General features: G+C 48.3%; 1 protein-coding gene across 2 annotated transcripts in view; it reads left to right on the forward strand.

Moving 5' to 3' along the window:
- The first annotated feature begins 2,841 nt into the window (after window positions 1–2,841).
- Window positions 2,842–17,013, forward strand: part of LRRC3B (leucine rich repeat containing 3B) — a 101,334-nt gene continuing 87,162 nt past the window's right edge. Inside the window, exon 1 of one of the 2 annotated variants that reach the window (XM_028490360.1) lies at window positions 2,842–2,881. The gene's annotated coding sequence lies outside the window, so the exon portion shown is untranslated. Of the gene's footprint in view, window positions 2,882–5,365; window positions 5,476–17,013 lie in introns of those variants that run through there. The other variant, XM_028490358.1, reaches the window with a different exon arrangement.

Consider the following 17,013-nt stretch of genomic DNA (forward strand, 5'->3'; position numbering starts at 1 on the left):
CATACATTTTTACAAAGAAACCCATAATCCCAGTATTAACAGGGATAAACACAGTTTATCCTTCTTAATACTGGAGTGCATATTACTCTAGACGGGATTCTAAATACATATAGATGTAATAAAAAATGTATTATACTTTAAACTCATTTTTAAACATTTAACGATTGCCAAAGAAAAGCATATGGAGATTTTACTATGCCCTAGGCACTGCACTAAGTTCTTCATAAATACTATTTCATTTAAAGCACAACACTATGAGATAAATAACATCAACCCAATTATTGGAGGTCATGGTCACAGCTGGCACGTTGAAATGTCTGACTCTAAACTGAGATCTGTCCATTCCAGATTTTAATTTTCACTATTCTCATCCCTGCATCTGATTTTTTCAATTAAAATTGTATTATAACCATCATTCCTGACAATATTCACCTATCCACTACAACAACAGTTGAATTTCTGACTAATACTCCATTTATAGTTCTTCAAAATATTTAACATTTCTCTCTTGTTAAGACATTTGAGTTTGGTTTTGTTTGTTTTTAATTTTCTACTAGTATCAATATAAACAACGGCAATAAATACCCTTGTAGATAAATCTTGTTGTACATCCTTAATTACTTCCTGAGGATGAATTTCTAGAAATAGAGTCATCGGGACAATGACATACAAACATTTTATGCTTTCAATAGTAAAGTTTCCCTTTACCAAATTACACACCTGCCATTTATTTATCTGTGAATTCATTTAAAACAAAACAAAAAAACCCAAATAAACAAAACTACAACCTTTCCAATCTCAGTATCATCTTGGAAATAGAAAATATCTTAGGAGTCTTTTTTTTTTTTTCTAATCTCCTACACATTATGGACCTTTTTCACAGTACATACCTGGTCTGGGGTATCTGTCCTATAATTCATAGAAAGTGGAGACAGAAAAGAATGATTTAAAATATCCCTAAACCACAAAGCACAAACAGTCAGCAATGAAATACTGCTCTAACAGTTCAAAAATACATCTAGAATAAGAGAGACTCATGGGGAAATGAGGAAATCTTGGCAGGATTCCAACATACTTGACACAGGTTACAAAATGATAAAAATTTTCTGGTCCTTCTCCACCTGGAATGGGTTTGCTCTAGGTTTTGGCAGCTGAGTACATACCACTTGCCATATGCAGTTGTGCAATAGCTTGGTTTTCTTTGCCTTTGGAAATTCCACAAACAGAGGTGGGGTCGTCAGTGGGAGAAGAAGATTGTTTAGAAACAAAAATGAATTAAATAGTGTTACATTTCTAGGTCATAGGGGCTGTGAGTTAAACTTTTTGTGTCTTCTTTTCCACCGAAACTCTGAAAAATTTTATCGCTGAGTCCCTTTAATTTTAGAGACACTGGGATTTAGCTATGTTTGAAGGAGAAAGTGACCTTCTGCTGGTTAAGCTTTCCTTGAGTACGTTACCCATTAGATACAAAACATTGCTGGATGTTGCAGTGGAAAAAAAAATACAGTCAGTGAAGCAATAGAAATCTAAAAAAAATCTATAAATATGTAAATTCTGCAGGTGATTGGCAAATACAACTGTGACAGCAAAGAGGAGGGAAAGATTAATTCTACCTGGTGAGGGGATGAGGATAGGGGTGGAAAAGAAGGTGGTATCTGTAGACCGTGGCAAGGCCAGGTCCTCTGGACCTTTTTTTCTTTTTTTTTTCTTCTTTTGGTGTAGATCTGATAAAGAATTGAAATCATGAAACAATAACATTATGAAAACCAATAATTTGATTTAATCTTACACACACTTTCTTCGGGGACATATAGACTCCATTTCGGCTGCACGTTCAAAGTCATCCTGGAAGAGGAAGGAAAAATTGAAATTTCTCACACCTCCTCTGCTTTGGGAAACTGGACTGGTTGGGGGTAGGGCTCAGGATCCAGGACTCAGTCCCAAAACTTTGGGCTTCAGGAGTTGTAGGGGACCATTCCGGGGTCTCATCTTGTAGTCTTCGGGGCGGGGGTATCCCACTTTATTCACCCTACCGCAATATCGCCTAGTGCAATACTTAGCACCGAGTAAGCAATCGTTTGTCCAAAGGATTTCATGCATCAGCCTTTTTCCCCGTTAGAGGACCATCCCCCCATCAGCACGTTATTCTGCCTCTGCCAGCTCGGTTCATCTCCGATCTCCAGAGTTAGGAAAGCAGGAGAAAGCATCGGCCCGGAGTACCCTGAGAGTGGAGCTCTGCCGGGGGGTGGGGGGGCCTGGGGGGGGGGGGAGGGCGGCGAAGGCGGCGGGCCGAGTGAACACTCCCACTTCAGCTCCCTCCCCGCGCAGCAATCGCCCAGCTCCCGCCCTCTCTCTCCATCCCGGACCACCGCCCGGGAGGCGGGAGAGCGGCGCCCGCGCCGCCGAGGCTGGCTCCGGCGGTCACATTCGTCCCCTGCAGCTTTTGCAGTCCCCTCCTCCCTCCTCCCCGGCCCGGGGCTGGAGACGATTCCCCTCTAGCGACTGAGCCGAGCGTTTCTGGGCGAGCGGCGCTTCGCCCCCTCCCGGCTTTGTCTCCTCCTCCGGCGAGGCTCGGGGCCCGGCGCAGGGTCTGCAGCGGCCGCCGCAGCGGCGGGAGCCCAGCGGTGCCTCCCGGTGCGGCCGCCCGGGGCCGCACCCTCTCTCGGCGAAGGCGCGGGAGGACAGCGGCCCAGCCACGCACCGGCCGCGTCCCGCGCACCAACGCCGCAGCCGCCGCGGGAGAACCAGCCCACCCGGCCGGCCGGGTCCGAGGCCGGCAGCCCCGCTGGCAGTCGGGTGGGGACGGCGGCTGCTACGGGTCTGGCAGTGCTCCCTGCGCTGCGAGGATGGAGCAGCCACCCCGGCCGCGGACCGGCGCAAGGTAAGGTGCAGCCGCCTGTTGCTTTTCGCAAAGCGCGGCATCGTCCCCTCGGCCCGGGCGCCTAGGCCATCCCTCCCGGCACCGGTAGAGGACAACTATCACCCCATTTCTGAGCCTTGTCCAACCAACCCCCCCCGCCCGGTTCCCTGGCGCAGATCTTTGGAGAGATCCCCTCCTGGAGAGTTGGGGGCGGGGGTGGGTGGTCTACCCTCTTTGCTCGCGTGCCGCTGGCTGCAGTGCAACAGTCTGCACAAACTTTTGTGCCCCCTCCCTGCGTGGTGCTCAGCCAGTGCGGTGCAAGTTGCGTGTCCAGTTCTCGCTTGCGCCCTTCCCCCACTCCTCCCCCCACCCCACCCCACCCCGAACCTCCCCTCGCCCTAGGCATCTGCCTGTTTCTCCGTGCGTTCTTGCCAGTCGACTTTTCGCTCCCTGCAGCTCCCGCTAGAGAGGCGAGGGTTGGGGACCCAGCGGGGCGGATCCTGCCTGTAGGGGTTGAGTGGGAGCGGAGATGGAGAGGTAGTATAGGTGGGACGTGGGGGAAGGCTGCCCCCGCCCCTGGGGCTCCGTCCGGCAAGGCGGGAGTCGGCCCGCTCTTCCATTTGCCACCTCCAGCTCGGGAATGAACCCCCTGGAGTAGCTCGAGGCTGTGCGCCGTGGGAAGGCAAATGCAGCTGCGGGTGGGTGAAGTAAGTGGTTAGGGGAGGGACGGGGTGCTGGTGAGGCGGGGGAGGAAGCTGAGGATGGGGACGGATCTGGTTGAGGGTGGGACCAAAAGGCTCTGCTAAAGGGGGCGAGGGGCCGGCCCCGGGCTGCCTTCAGACGTGGAGGAAAAGGAATTTGAGCCAGGCTGCCCCCGCCCCTGGGGCTCCGTCCGGCAAGGCGGGAGTCGGCCCGCTCTTCCATTTGCCACCTCCAGCTCGGGAATGAACCCCCTGGAGTAGCTCGAGGCTGTGCGCCGTGGGAAGGCAAATGCAGCTGCGGGTGGGTGAAGTAAGTGGTTAGGGGAGGGACGGGGTGCTGGTGAGGCGGGGGAGGAAGCTGAGGATGGGGACGGATCTGGTTGAGGGTGGGACCAAAAGGCTCTGCTAAAGGGGGCGAGGGGCCGGCCCCGGGCTGCCTTCAGACGTGGAGGAAAAGGAATTTGAGCCGGGCGTTGGTGGGGGGGGGGGGCCGGGTGCGTACAGACAGATGGCGGAGGGGTTGATACCTGAGAAACGCAGAGGGGCAGACCCGAGCCCTGGAATGCCGGGCCCCGGCGTGGGAAGGCAGGCTTCTGGGTGCCTGGGATGGGGCGACCTTTCTCCCCGGGAGAAACAGACCTCCCGATTCTGTGTACGGTGGCGTCTTGGGCGGTGACTGAGTGGTCAGATCAGGGACCAGGGGAGCTTTTCCCTGCTCGAAGAGGACCCCCGTGTCCCCTCCTTTCTCCGACACCGGCTTCCACACCCTTCCACTTCCCGCGCCCACTCTCCCTGCCCCGCGCCGGGGAGTTAGGGATGTTTCCACGGCCGCAGGGTGGGAAGGGGATTCCGGTACTCCGGTGGCAGGCTTGGGCGCTGGGTTGGGGAGAGTCCCAGCGCCTGGCGAGTAGACCTCGGTCCCAACTGGTTGGAGGACAGCGCAGGGGGCGGAGGCTGCAGTGGGAGCCTCCGCCCCCCTCTCCCGCCCCTCCCCACCTCGTACCTGGGCGGAGCGAGGGACCCGGGGAGCCCCAGACGCCCGGGAGGCTTGGGAGCGCGGCACTGGAGGGCGTGCGACGAAACGCAGGGCGCTGGGCTAAGGAGTGTGGGCATCGGGTGAGGGGAGGCCTGGCTCCCAGACCCGGGGCCCCAGGCAGAGGTGCGTCTGCCCACCTCTCAGCCCCCCAGGTAGATCCTCTGGTTGTTGCAGACGCTTTGGCGGATGCGGAAAGGCGAGGCGCTTTCCTCCTTTGCACCCCAGCAATCTGAAAGGGGGCCTAGACTGCTGTGGCGAGGCAAGGGCAGTCCCTGGGATCCACTGATGCTGGCGGGGAACACCCCGGGCTGTCAAAGGCCTGGAAGCACCTCATTTAACCCTTCTCTCTCTGAGGAGGTGCACGCCCCTCTCAAAGTGGCGCCTTGGGCTGAGAATCCAATTCCCGGTTGGTTCCTCCTGGCTCCATAGGAGGCGAATTTGGAGGTTGCGTGGGTCAGGAGCCCCGTAAATCCCTCTGGTCCTTCCTGTGCTGCTCTCCCACGTGCAGGCTTTGAGGGGCGCCACCGGCTCTGCGGTTGCCCTGCGGACATCTGCTTTCCGGACCCGAGCTGGGAGAAAGCAGAGCTCAGCGCAGTCCCCTTATCTGGGCCCTACGCCCTGGCCAGACCCTTCCGGAAGAGACATCGACTGGCCAGGGCTCCGGAGGAATCCTGAGTTCGGTCACTCCCATCCGGGCCCCCCCTGCAGCCGCGAGCTCCCTGTCTCCCCACAGCAAGCTCCAGCCCCCAGGCAGCGGACAGGGGATGGCCTTGGAACAGGCTGGGGTGCACCTGCTGAGCGCAAACTCCACACCCTCCCAGGCCAGGCGTCGAGAGGGATAGAGCGTTGGCCTCCTCCGAATTCCCTGGATAACCGAGGTAGGATCCCAGAATTAAGTCCCTGACTCGGCACCACTGAACTTTGGACACCCCAGGACCTGGTTCTTTCTGGGTGCTTGTCGCCCGGTTTTGTGCTTGGGCCACTTGCTTTGCCTGTAGAAACAGATTGGAACGTGTCCCTTGGCAACTCTTGGAGGAAGACTTAAAATCCACACCAAGGTGGTTTTTTTTTTCAGGTTGCTGAGCTATTCTGGGGAGACAGGTAGTAATAATAAACATCAGCACTCGCATTTACTCTGTGCCAGGCTCTAAAGATTTCATTCATGGGCACTAATCCTCACAACAACCCTGGAAGGTAGCTATTACTCCCATTTTATTGGTGGGGAAACTAAGCCAGGGAGAAATTAATTTCTTTGCTCATTGTCACCCAGCCAGTAAGTGGTGGGACTGGTTAGGCTTGTGGGTAGAGAACACTGGTGTGTCCCCTTCTTTGAACCCCATTTGGTACCAAAGAACCTTTGTCCCAGGGAAGCATGGATGAGGCCCCCCATTTTCTACTCAAACCCCAGGCCATGCTGGCAGTGCCATCTTTGCCCTGGAGGCCCCTGTAGCTGTGACCCTGGGGAGACCAATGGTGCATATCCCCCCTCAGAGCCCCATGGGGCACACCTCCAGAGGATGGGATCCTGGCACCGGAAGCAGATTTAGGGAATTGGCTGCTGGCACTGGATTTCTTTTCTGAATCTTTTGGAGGACATTCCCTTTGTAAACGTGAGGAGAAATGGAAGGGGGATCCGAATGTGAGCAGGGCTCTGCTCTAGGGACACACACTGTAGACACAGTATTCTGCAAATGAGTCCCTTTCTAGTGACCAAATCACAGAATATTAGAGTCGGCTCAGATATCACCCTTCCCAATCCAGAAGCCGGGAGGGTCCTTCTTGATGTGGTCAAGGCCACACAGTGTGTTTCTGGTACCACTAGTACTAGAACCACTGTCTTCTGACCCATGGTCAAAATAAGCTCTGTTTATGCATGTATAGATTAGGTTCACTGTGGCTGTTTTTCAGCATCTTAAAATTAATTCATGAAAATTTAATTAGGGAAACGCTTGTTTATTTAAAAAGTAGACCATTTTGCTAATTTCTCATAAATGCCCCATTTGCATAACCAGAAAAAGCCTCTATCATATAGTGGATAAACCACCACAAATGTGTGTCTTTTGCCAAACATTGCAGTATGCTATTGATAAGCCTTCCAATAAAAGATTAACTAACCATGCAACCCTTTAGATGATTCTAAATAAAATTTAATGGATTCTCAACCATTTTAGCCAAGTCCTTCTGTCAAGTTGAGTGGCTCTGTCCTGCCCCAAACCCAATTATTTGTGAAAATAAGAAAATGTTGGACCTCAGAGGGAAAAATCCTTTTGCATCCAATGAAATGATTTGGTGTTATTTCTTCGGGATTTCTGACCATTGGGTTAAACTTTAGGCCGATGTCAATTTGAGGCAAAATCACATCTTTCTAATAGACACACTTGAGGCTCAGAAAGGGGAAAATAATTCTTTGTCCTTTTCTCACTCGCTGAGTCCCTTTAACCAAAGGCACTTTCTCTAGCAGTTTAGGGATTCCATATGCCCCTAGGCATTCTTGTAGGACAGAATTCTGGTTTCAAAGAGCATCCCATGTCTTTTCTCTGTAGCTACAATACTAGGATGTTCTTCCCCTGGAGCTGAACCAACAAAAAGTCAGTAAACAGGGAGGGGAATTGGGAAAGGCTGTTTCTCAGAGTCACATTGTGTGTGTGTGTTTGGGGGGTGGGCGGTAGCTAAGGGTTACAGGCGGAGGGTGGAAATTTGGTGCCTTATATGTCACCTGGAACAAGATTTCCATCCCTAATGCCGTGCTAACCCAGGACGGAGGCCCTCGGGCAGTGATGAGTGGGGTTTTGGGGTGAAGGAGGAAGAGGTGAGGATGAGGGGGATGGAAAGGAGGCTTGGCTGATGAAGGGCCTTGGGGTGGCAGAGATGACCCCGGAGAGCCTGCACTGAGAGATGCTGTCCTTCCCCCCGCTTCGCCTCCTACCCACCTCCTCAGTCCGCCATCTGTGTTGGGTTGACTGATCTGAATCCCAGCGTCCTCAGTGCGTCCTCATTTATCTCAGGGGAAGCATTCACTTTCTAGAGAATTCATTAGAAACGCATATTGTTTTTATATAAGGAGGGGAAAATATGCACAGATGCCCCAGTCCTCAGGGAGAGCCCTGAACCTCAGATCATCACAGAAGGGTGATATTCCGAAGGTGGGGATACTGCTTTAGTTGGATTACTGCAGTGTTAGAGAATAAAAGATGTGGCATTGAAATCAGGTGTGACAACATCCCAGAGAAATGGTTTGTTTTTTGGGAACCTCAGGAAGAAGAATTCTTTTGCACCTGGGCAGACATCCTGGTTTCCAATTCCTAGCTTTTCAGGGGTGTCAGGGAGTTAGCTGTATCCTTACCCCATGTGTGTGGTCCATACCCCCTCTACTTACTTACTCATTCCTGTGTGACCCACATAACACTTCTAATGGGGCAATTCGTTGGGGGTGTATTTATCTTAAATCATATAAACACACGTTTGTTGACAGAATAGCAATTATTAGCAAGCAACAGGCTCTGGGAAAAGGTTATTAAAAAAACCTTTTTATTCAGAACACAATGAATAAATATTTGTATGCAATACACAGTAAGAAGTATTGATAAAATTTTTGGTTTTGGTGAGATACTTAAAAATAAAACAGAATCAAGAACCAGAGCATCTGAACTTGACCAATTTTTAATAACAAGAGAAGCCAAATAATAAGGATCTGTGGAATTTGAAGAGGACAGCAGGGAGAAGAAAAGAAAAAGAAAACATAAGCAAGTAGAACCTGAGAAGCTATTCCCTCATGGATTTTATTTTAAATAAAAACATAATATCTTAATCTATGTTTAGATTTGGATAATCCATAGGATTAATAGAGTTAGTATTTTATCTTCAGATTGTGGCTTCCATGAGCTTTATTCTACAGTGATTGGGAACCATGATGGCAGCCCTTGTACCTGCCATACTAGTATCTACCTACGTGTGCTTTGTAAAAACCTGGTGAATTAATACATCACAACATGACATATGAAGTGACCATTTGATATAAGAATGAAGTCTGCAACCTTCTCAAGAACTGACAGGCCTGAAACATATTTTCCCAAAGTGAATAAGCTAAGAGTAAGGGCTGTATAATTCATTTAAAAAAAAGAAAAAGAAAAGGGCTTCCCTGGTGGCGCAGTGGTTGAGGGTCCGCCTGCTGATGCAGGGGACACGGGTCGTGCCCCGGTCCGGGAAGATCCTGCATGCTGTGGAGCGGCCGGGCCCGTGAGCCATGGCCGCTGAGCCTGCGCGTCCGGAGCCTGTGCTCCTCGACGGGAGAGGCCGCAACAGTGAGAGGCCCGCGTACCAAAAAAAAAAAAAAAAAAAGAATACATATTGAAAAAGAACCACCCGGATAAAAACAAGATTTTTCTCTTTCAGAGGATAAATTAACATATAGTTACGTTTATAAAATTTATGGTTTCAATTTCTCCTAAGCTCTCTGAGCTGCTTTTTATGTTAATACTTGTCCAGTGACAGTTTTTGAAAAAGGATTTAAGACACTTTTTGAAAAAGCATTTATGCCTTTAAAAAATTTTTATTTTATTTATTTATTTTTGGCTGTGCTGGGTCTTCGTTTCTGCACGCGGGCTTTTAGTTGCGGTGACCGGGGGCTACTCTTCATTGCAATGCACGTGCTTCTCATTGCGGTGGCATCTCTTGTTGCAGAGCATGGGCTCTAGGCACGCGGGTTTCAGTAGTCGTGACACGTGGGCTCAGTAGTTGTGGCTCGCGGGTTCTAGAGCGCAGGCTCAGTAGTTGTGGCGCGCGGGCTTAGTTGCTCTGCATCATGTGGGATCTTCCCGGACCAGGGATGGAACCTGTGTCCCCTGCATTAGCAGGCAGATTCTTAACCACGGCGCCACCAGGGAAGCCCTGTGCCTTTTATTAGAAGTAAAATGGAAAACAAATATAAAAAATAAAATATTGTGAGTCATTCTCAAGCATGGAATAATACAAATTTAGATTGGTTTGCTTCTCTTCTTTCTTTCTTCTTCTTCCTTTTTTTTTACGTCAATGATATAATTTTCATTCTGCATGTAAATAATCAGTACCTTGCTGGCAGAGACAGCTGGACAAATATGTCCCCTGGTAGTAGCAGGAAGAAGGCACAGGGCACTTGTATATTTGTCCAGAACTAAAGCGCAAAGGTCCTGGCTTCTCCTCTAGTTTTTTAACCTCAGTTCTGGTCTAGAAAAGCAGTCCTTGCAAAGGCCTGCATACAGAGGGCTCACCCTGGTAGCAGTGACTAAGCAGTATCCCTTCCTTGGCTACACTGGGAATTTATGCTCTGAGAAGAATCCTGGTCCAGCTTGCTGACCTTCCCTAGATATCTGGTCATGAGCAATTACCAAGCAGGAATGTTTCCCATCCTTTCTACAGATTATATTCAAGCTTGGGTTGGCAAAGTTGCATCATCTCCTGCCATGGAGTGTTTTGTAGTCATTTATTTGGGTGGTCGGTCTGTTTTTTAGTTGCTTCTCCAAAACACTTCCTACCAACAAAATTAATACCCTTCCCTAACGAAAGGTATAATGTAGACTCTTGGTGCTCAAAGCATCTGCTACAAAACTCATGAGAGAGGGATGGCTGAGAGCCAGCCAGGTCAGGAGGCCCAGGAGAGAGGCCACAGAGAAGCAGTGGAGGAGGGGGGTTGGTAGGAGAGAAAGGGGGTAGGAGGGGCAAGCATCAGGGGAAACGGACCACCCAAAGGAAGGGGGCCCAGCGATGAATACAGGAAGACTGAGAGATACTTGGTAAAAGCCAAATCCAAAGGATAAGGAAAAAAGGCATAAAAATAAGAGAAGATGAAGAAAGCTAATGGGTGTGATAAAGGCCTGAAGAAGAGGTGTACAAGTTATTAATAATGCACCTAAATAATTCCTCAAGGTCTAGATCAACCCAAAGGCAGGCTGAGACCTCAGCCAGAGGCCAGGCTGTTTTTCCCACACTCCCTGTCCTTGGTTAATGTGGCTTCTCCATCACCAGGCCAAGGGCTCTTAATCTTATTTATGCCATGGCAGTCTGACACATTTAGGGACCCTAGAATGATGTGTTTAGATATATAAATTGCAATACATAAGATTATAACACGAGCTGTATAAACCATTGTGACCTACTAGTGGACGCACAACAAGATCTGATGGTGGACCAGTGGGATGAGTATAATGCTGCTGTGGGTGACTGCAGACCTGCACCGTGATAGGAAAACATCCCATCTGTATGTTCGGGTGGCAACATCACCGGTCCCGGTACTGTGCTTAAGGTTTGTGGCCTGCATTTGTAATAGAGTGAAACGCTAAATTGTAGTTCAACATTAGTCAACAAATTCATGACTTTTGTCCCATTGGGGTTCATGGATTGCTTGAATCCTGTTGACAGATGCCTTGGAGGTCTGCGACTGGGGTGACCATATCATTCATGACCGGGATACTTTGGAGAATGAAAGGGAGTATAGTTGTTCCTCTAAGAAGTGGGTGTGAATTGGGATGGGCCCGGGCAAATTGTAGCACAGGGTCCCTCAGCTGTGGAGACCTCCTTGGGGTCTCTTTTCCCAGATCAGTTTTCACTTCTCTGGCCCAAGGAATTGGCATTATCAGCCCTATTCCTAGGGGTCACCCTTGTAGATACTGATGGAGAACTACTCTAGCTGAAAAAAGCCACATGTCAGGGCCACAGCCGGGCGATGGGATGCCTTTGTGAGAACTGGAAAATGGGCTTCCTTGGAGCAGCCGCAGCTTCTGGCTCCTGGCTGGGTGAACACTGGCCTGCATTTCATTTCCCACTAGCTGCCTTGGCCACATGTCCTGAAACCTCGGCCAATTCCTCCTGAAGCGAGGTTGAATTATTAGACTACAGTGCATTTCAGCCCAAAGTTTCAACTTCTCCCAACAGTTTTTTTTTCTTTTCAAAGCAGAGCTGCCACAATGGCTTTTCAAGTTTCACTTCCTGTCCCTACCCACTTCTTACTTATCAGAAAGTGGCCTCAGTGTGGGCAGGTGGATGGAAACCCATGGGAAGAGGCCAGGATCTGGAGAATTCTTAAACTGGATCATAAGGCTTCGAGTGACGGAGACGGACTGAGGTCACGGAGTGTTCCCTAAGCACGTGGCTCATATTGTCCTGTGCTGGGGGAGATGACAGCAGGTCCCTGAGCCTGGGGATCGCCGTGCGTCTGTCTGTACCGACTGGTGAAGTGGAACTTGCTTAGTAGAAAAAAAAAAGTCTCTTCTAAGAAAGCCTTTGACTCTGCAGGGGGGATGCAGCATCTCAGGAACCTTGTCTCTATGTGCATGTAGAGTATTGGATCAGGAGCCGGGCAACCAGCTTGGTGGTGATGGGCTGGTTAGGATGACTGCCCTCTGCTGTCCTTCCTCAGACAGAGGATGCTTGGAAGCTAGATGGTTTCTAAAGCCCCTTCCAGCGCGGTGGTCTGCAAGGGCATTGTTTTATTTATACTCCATTCGCTGGCCTTCCTCTTTAAGCAGGTCCAGTTTCACTTTCCTGCTTAGGGCTTCCAGACCTTACGTACCACAGATCCAACAATGACAGATGGAGACACTCCGCCATCCTTAGGGTCTGTGACTAGAGTGAGGGGATGGGAGTGGGAAGGTGGAGCGAAGAGTAGCCGGGAGGCAAAGAGATAGAGTAGGAAAGGAGTGGACCAACTGATAACTTTCCTTCTGCAACAATAATAATCGCTCAGGAAAGATGGAGGAGGAGTTCCTAAAATTTTGACTGTGTGTTCATCTGTGTCTAACTCTTTATAACCATGTAATCACGTCACTCCCTGCTAAAAACTTTTCAGTTACTCCTGGTCGTCTCCAGGAGGATGACATCCTTATGATGGTTTAATAGGTCCTTCGTCACCTGGTCCTGCCTGTCTCTCCATCTGTCATTTTCCTGGGCACACCTACGCCCTGGTGTGTTCGAGCTGGTGTGTTAGTACTAGTTAGTAGTGACAAGGCTTCTCACTTCTTCTCTGAAGCTCTGCCCTTGGTGATGCCACACGGCAGCCTGAAATCAGCTAGGGCAGGGGCATCTACACCACAGAAACTGACAGGCATTATAAAGCAGTGCTGTTTTCCCAGAGAGGCTCTTGTTGAAACTGACTAGCACGAACCACTGCCCCTACCTCGCCCAAAGATGTGCACTTCCTGCCACAAAAGCTTCTCTTTCCCATCTCTCCACCTGCTCTTCCTGACTCCTGACAGCTCATCTGTCTTTCTTTCCTTCTCTCTTGCTTTCCCTTCTTCTTTCCCTCCCTCCCTTCCTTCTCAATGTCCATCCACCTCCTCATCCAGAGGTTGCCAGACTCCGTTCTCATCCCTCTTCCGCCACTTCATAGTTGAGTGAGTGAATCTGGCAGAATTTCCTAACTTTTAACATGCCTCAGTTTTCTGTACGTAAAATGGGTGTAATCATTGGTCATTGTGAGGCTTAAATGAGTTAATACGTATAAGGTACTGTGAATAGTATATGATAAGTACTATTTAAAAGTCTTTGTTTCTAGTATTGATCACAACATTATGGATCGCTTGCTATGTACCGGGCACTGAATATTGCACATAGGAAGAGAGGTTCAACAAAACAAGCACAAGACAATGTTTAAGAGCCTTGAGCAAAGCCTGGTTAGTTCTTCCAGGCACATCAGAATGGACTTCATGGATCCAGGGGCATTTAAACTGAATCCTGAAAGGCTGATGGCAAAAACCCACCAAACTGGCAAGACAGACAGGGGCATCTCAGGAGGAGGAGAGTAACATGAACACCTGCACACAAGAGGGAAGAGCATGGTCTGTTAAGTTTCTGTGTAGTTTAGCGTGAGAGCGTGGAGGGAGAGGGGCTCTGATCATGAACCTGGGTTATGGTAACATCCACAGGGAAGTCAGCTGCGGTCTCCTCTTAGCTCTGCCTTTCTGTTGCCTGCAGCAGTGCGGGTCTGAGCTTCGGATTTGCCAAAAAAATGTCAGACATCCAGATTTGTCTGCGAAAGCTCCTAATGCTTAATGGTAGAACTCATTCAATTAAAAAATAAACAAAATTAACAAAACAAAGCCTATCCAGAGGCTGTATCCAGTCTCCTGTGGGAGAATGGGATTCTAGGTCCTCAAGCTGTGCCAGGATAAGGTCTGCAGTTGAATACCTGACTTCGAATGTGGTTCTGCTGGGCGCTGTGTGGCCCACAGGTGAGAGTGCCTCAAGGTCTCGGAGCCCTGGTTTTCCGCCAAACGGCCTTGCCCCAAAGAACCTTTTGGCTTATGGAGATAAAAGCCCTTGCAAAGAACCCAACACGTGTTAGAATTTTTCCCAGACCCCACGGACTGTGGCAGAGATGTCCACTCAGTACAGCCCAAGCCTGATCTCAGTCACCCAAAGATACCCGGATAGCCTTACCTGCCTTTTTAATTTTAACAATAGATGGGGGAAGAGAAATGTAGGAACATTTTTTTTCCCCTTCATTCTGTTAAAAACATCACAAGGAGCTTGACATTCCATTTTGGAAGGCTGGATGTCACAGATCCAGCTGAGAGCTATTGATTCTGCTTGGATTTAAGATCCTGGGGAAAAGGTGCACTCAACTTCTATGCGGTGTGTGTTGATTGTTCCTTCGAGGCGGGGGAGGTTGTCTGAGAAGCAGTCAGCCACGCTAGGTGTTAGTCGGGGTCCTGTCAAGATCTGCACTTACGTTTGTGAAATTTCCCCTCTTTTGAGTCCTTTCCATTCCAGGCTGGCTTTGATCGAGCAGGTTTTAAGAAAATGATCAAACCTTAGAAGAGTGGAATTATTTCTAGTTGGAGCTTGGTGGATGCTGGCTTCCGTAAAGTAGAGAGGTGGCTAGGCCACCAGCCTGCTTCATCAGGCCTGATGAAAAGCACTCTGTAATTGCAGCTTTGTGATGATAATACATTGAATCCTGGTGTTATTCTGATTTTGGGTTATCTGTATTTGTTTCCTTGTATTGCCTGATTGAACTTGATCATGAGAAGCTTCGGAGTTGCAGGCAGGCCTTGGAGTAAGGACACCTGACTTACAAAAGCACATCAGATCTGGATTCTGGCCTCACTGCAGAGCTCCTTCCATCTCTGCTCCAGGAGCTGATCTGAGCTTCAGAGTCTGTCTCACTCGCTTCCAAGCCCTAAGCCCCCTGGGCCCTCAGGACTGAGGTGTCTGGTGCTGCTGTAGCTCTCACCCCCTGTTGGTGTCTGGGGTCCTGTCCCATACCAACCACTTCAGGAACCAAACCCCAGAGAAACCAAGGTCCTACTCTTCTGAGGTGGATTTGAAACACTTAAGTTTATTGAGTTAACATTATGGGTCAAATAGCACATTTGCTGTGAAGGAGGTGTTGAAGGCCTAACCCCTAATGTGATGGTATTTAGAGATGGGGCCTTTGGGAGGTGAATAGGTTTGGGTGAGGTCAGGAGGGTAGGGCCAGACACCGGAGAGCTTGCTTCCTCTTTTCCAGGCACACATACCCAGGAAAGGCCACATCAGGATACAGCAAGAGCATGGCCTTCTGTAACCCAAGGAGAGGGCCCTCATCAGACCCTGACCATGCTGGCACCTTGATCTTGGACTCCAGTCACTAGAACTGAGAGAAATAAATTCCTGTTGCACCCGGTCTATGGAATTTATAACAAAATTAACAGGCAGCCTGAGATGACTAATATAGGAGATTACTGTAATTTAGCCTGGCACCTAGCCACCTTGTGAAACATATCTGGGCAAAGATGTGCCTTTTTCATACCATGGTATCTGATGCTTACCACCAGCCTGGCACTTAGTAGGCACTCAGTAACTTCTTGTTGAATGAAAGAATGAGCGAACACTAATGAATGGAGTGGGAAACGTCCAATTTATAAACAAACATTTAGAAAACAGTTAATTTGAGTGTTGGAAATTTCCTGCAACTGTGGTTTGGAGATGAAGGCAACATAAATTCTTTTAGAGAAGAAGCTGTTAACACCCTGAACTTTTTACTAGTTCACCCCACATAGGGTCTCCTGGAGCAATTCTCCATAAAGAGATGCTGAGTTCAGCTGCTGGCCTACCAAAAAAACATAATTAACTTAATTTTAGTAAAATAACAAAGAAAAGTCATTTCTTTATAAACGAATCATAGAACCTCAACATTGGAAAGGACTTGTGAGGTCCTTTTTCATTTTAAATACCCAATGGGCAGGTTGCCATAGAAGGAAGTGATTTTTTTCTGACAAAATCGTGGCTTTCGGGGTCTTTCTTGTTCCTCTGAGAGATCCTTCAGACACTAGGAGGACTTTGCTCCATGGCTTTTGCAATTTGAGAATGGAGATACTGTTTCCTCAAGATGCTATTCATCTTTATTCATATCTGGGTGCAGATGAGTTAAGAGTGTGTGGGTGTGGGATTTGAAGAGTCTGACGCGCTTAGGTAACAGTTGGCGTGCCAGTTGTATAATGAAGAATAAGTATTGACAGTGTTAAATTGTGGCTGAATCTTGGTTTTGGTGTTTAAAAAAAAAAAAAAACAGAATAAAATTTCTAAAAGTGACAGCGTTGTTTTTATGCCAGGGGTGTTTTCTAAATGTTGGGACAACAGTGCTGAGAAATGTGGGCCTCCCATACGTGTCACTTTCTTCTGCCTAGCCTGGTTTTACTACTACCCTGCATAACTTTCTTTTTAATTGGCAAGGGCTGTACTGTTTCTAAATATACATTTGTTTTGTACTCGATGGACGGAGGGAAATAGCTTTGGAAATAACAGGTAAAATTTTAATTCACTTTTCATATTGAAGGTGGAAGAGCCAACTGGTTTCTCAGGAAAATTAATGGCATTTTATTGAGTTACTAGTTAGTTACTGTTTGCCTCCCCAGCTCCAAAAACTCTAAGTCTTCATCAGCTTCCAGGGCTTTCTCAGGTGAAGCTGTGCACCATTACTTCTTTAAGAAGCAATGTTCCTTTCTCCACCTTTTCTGTGTGCTGACAAGAATAGAGACAGAAATACAGAGACTTTTTGCTACTCACTTGTGGGTGGAGTAGGCAGTGTGAGTGTTACCTGACTGCGCTAGGTAACGTTGTGGATTCTCCTAGATACAGGTGCCTCTAGTTAAAAAACACATGGATATTCAGAGTCCTGGATTAATAATGTAACGCTTAGGTCAGGCGAGTTTAACCATTTTTCCTGCTATGTATCCTTTTGGCAGTCTAGTGAAACCTATGTATCTCTTCTTATTTTTTAAAAACTTTATTTAAACAAATTAATATTTGTTTAAATAAAATGTAAAATATTAATATTAAAATTAATATTTTAATTTGTTTAAATAAAATGTAAAAAACATTTTTTAAATGTAAAAAGTATGTAGGATTGGGCTTCCCTGGTGGTGCAGTGGTTGAGAGTCCGCCTGCCGATGCAGGGGACACGG

Source organism: Physeter macrocephalus, chromosome 1, assembly GCF_002837175.3.
Source record: "Physeter macrocephalus isolate SW-GA chromosome 1, ASM283717v5, whole genome shotgun sequence".
Taxonomy (NCBI): domain Eukaryota; kingdom Metazoa; phylum Chordata; class Mammalia; order Artiodactyla; family Physeteridae; genus Physeter; species Physeter macrocephalus.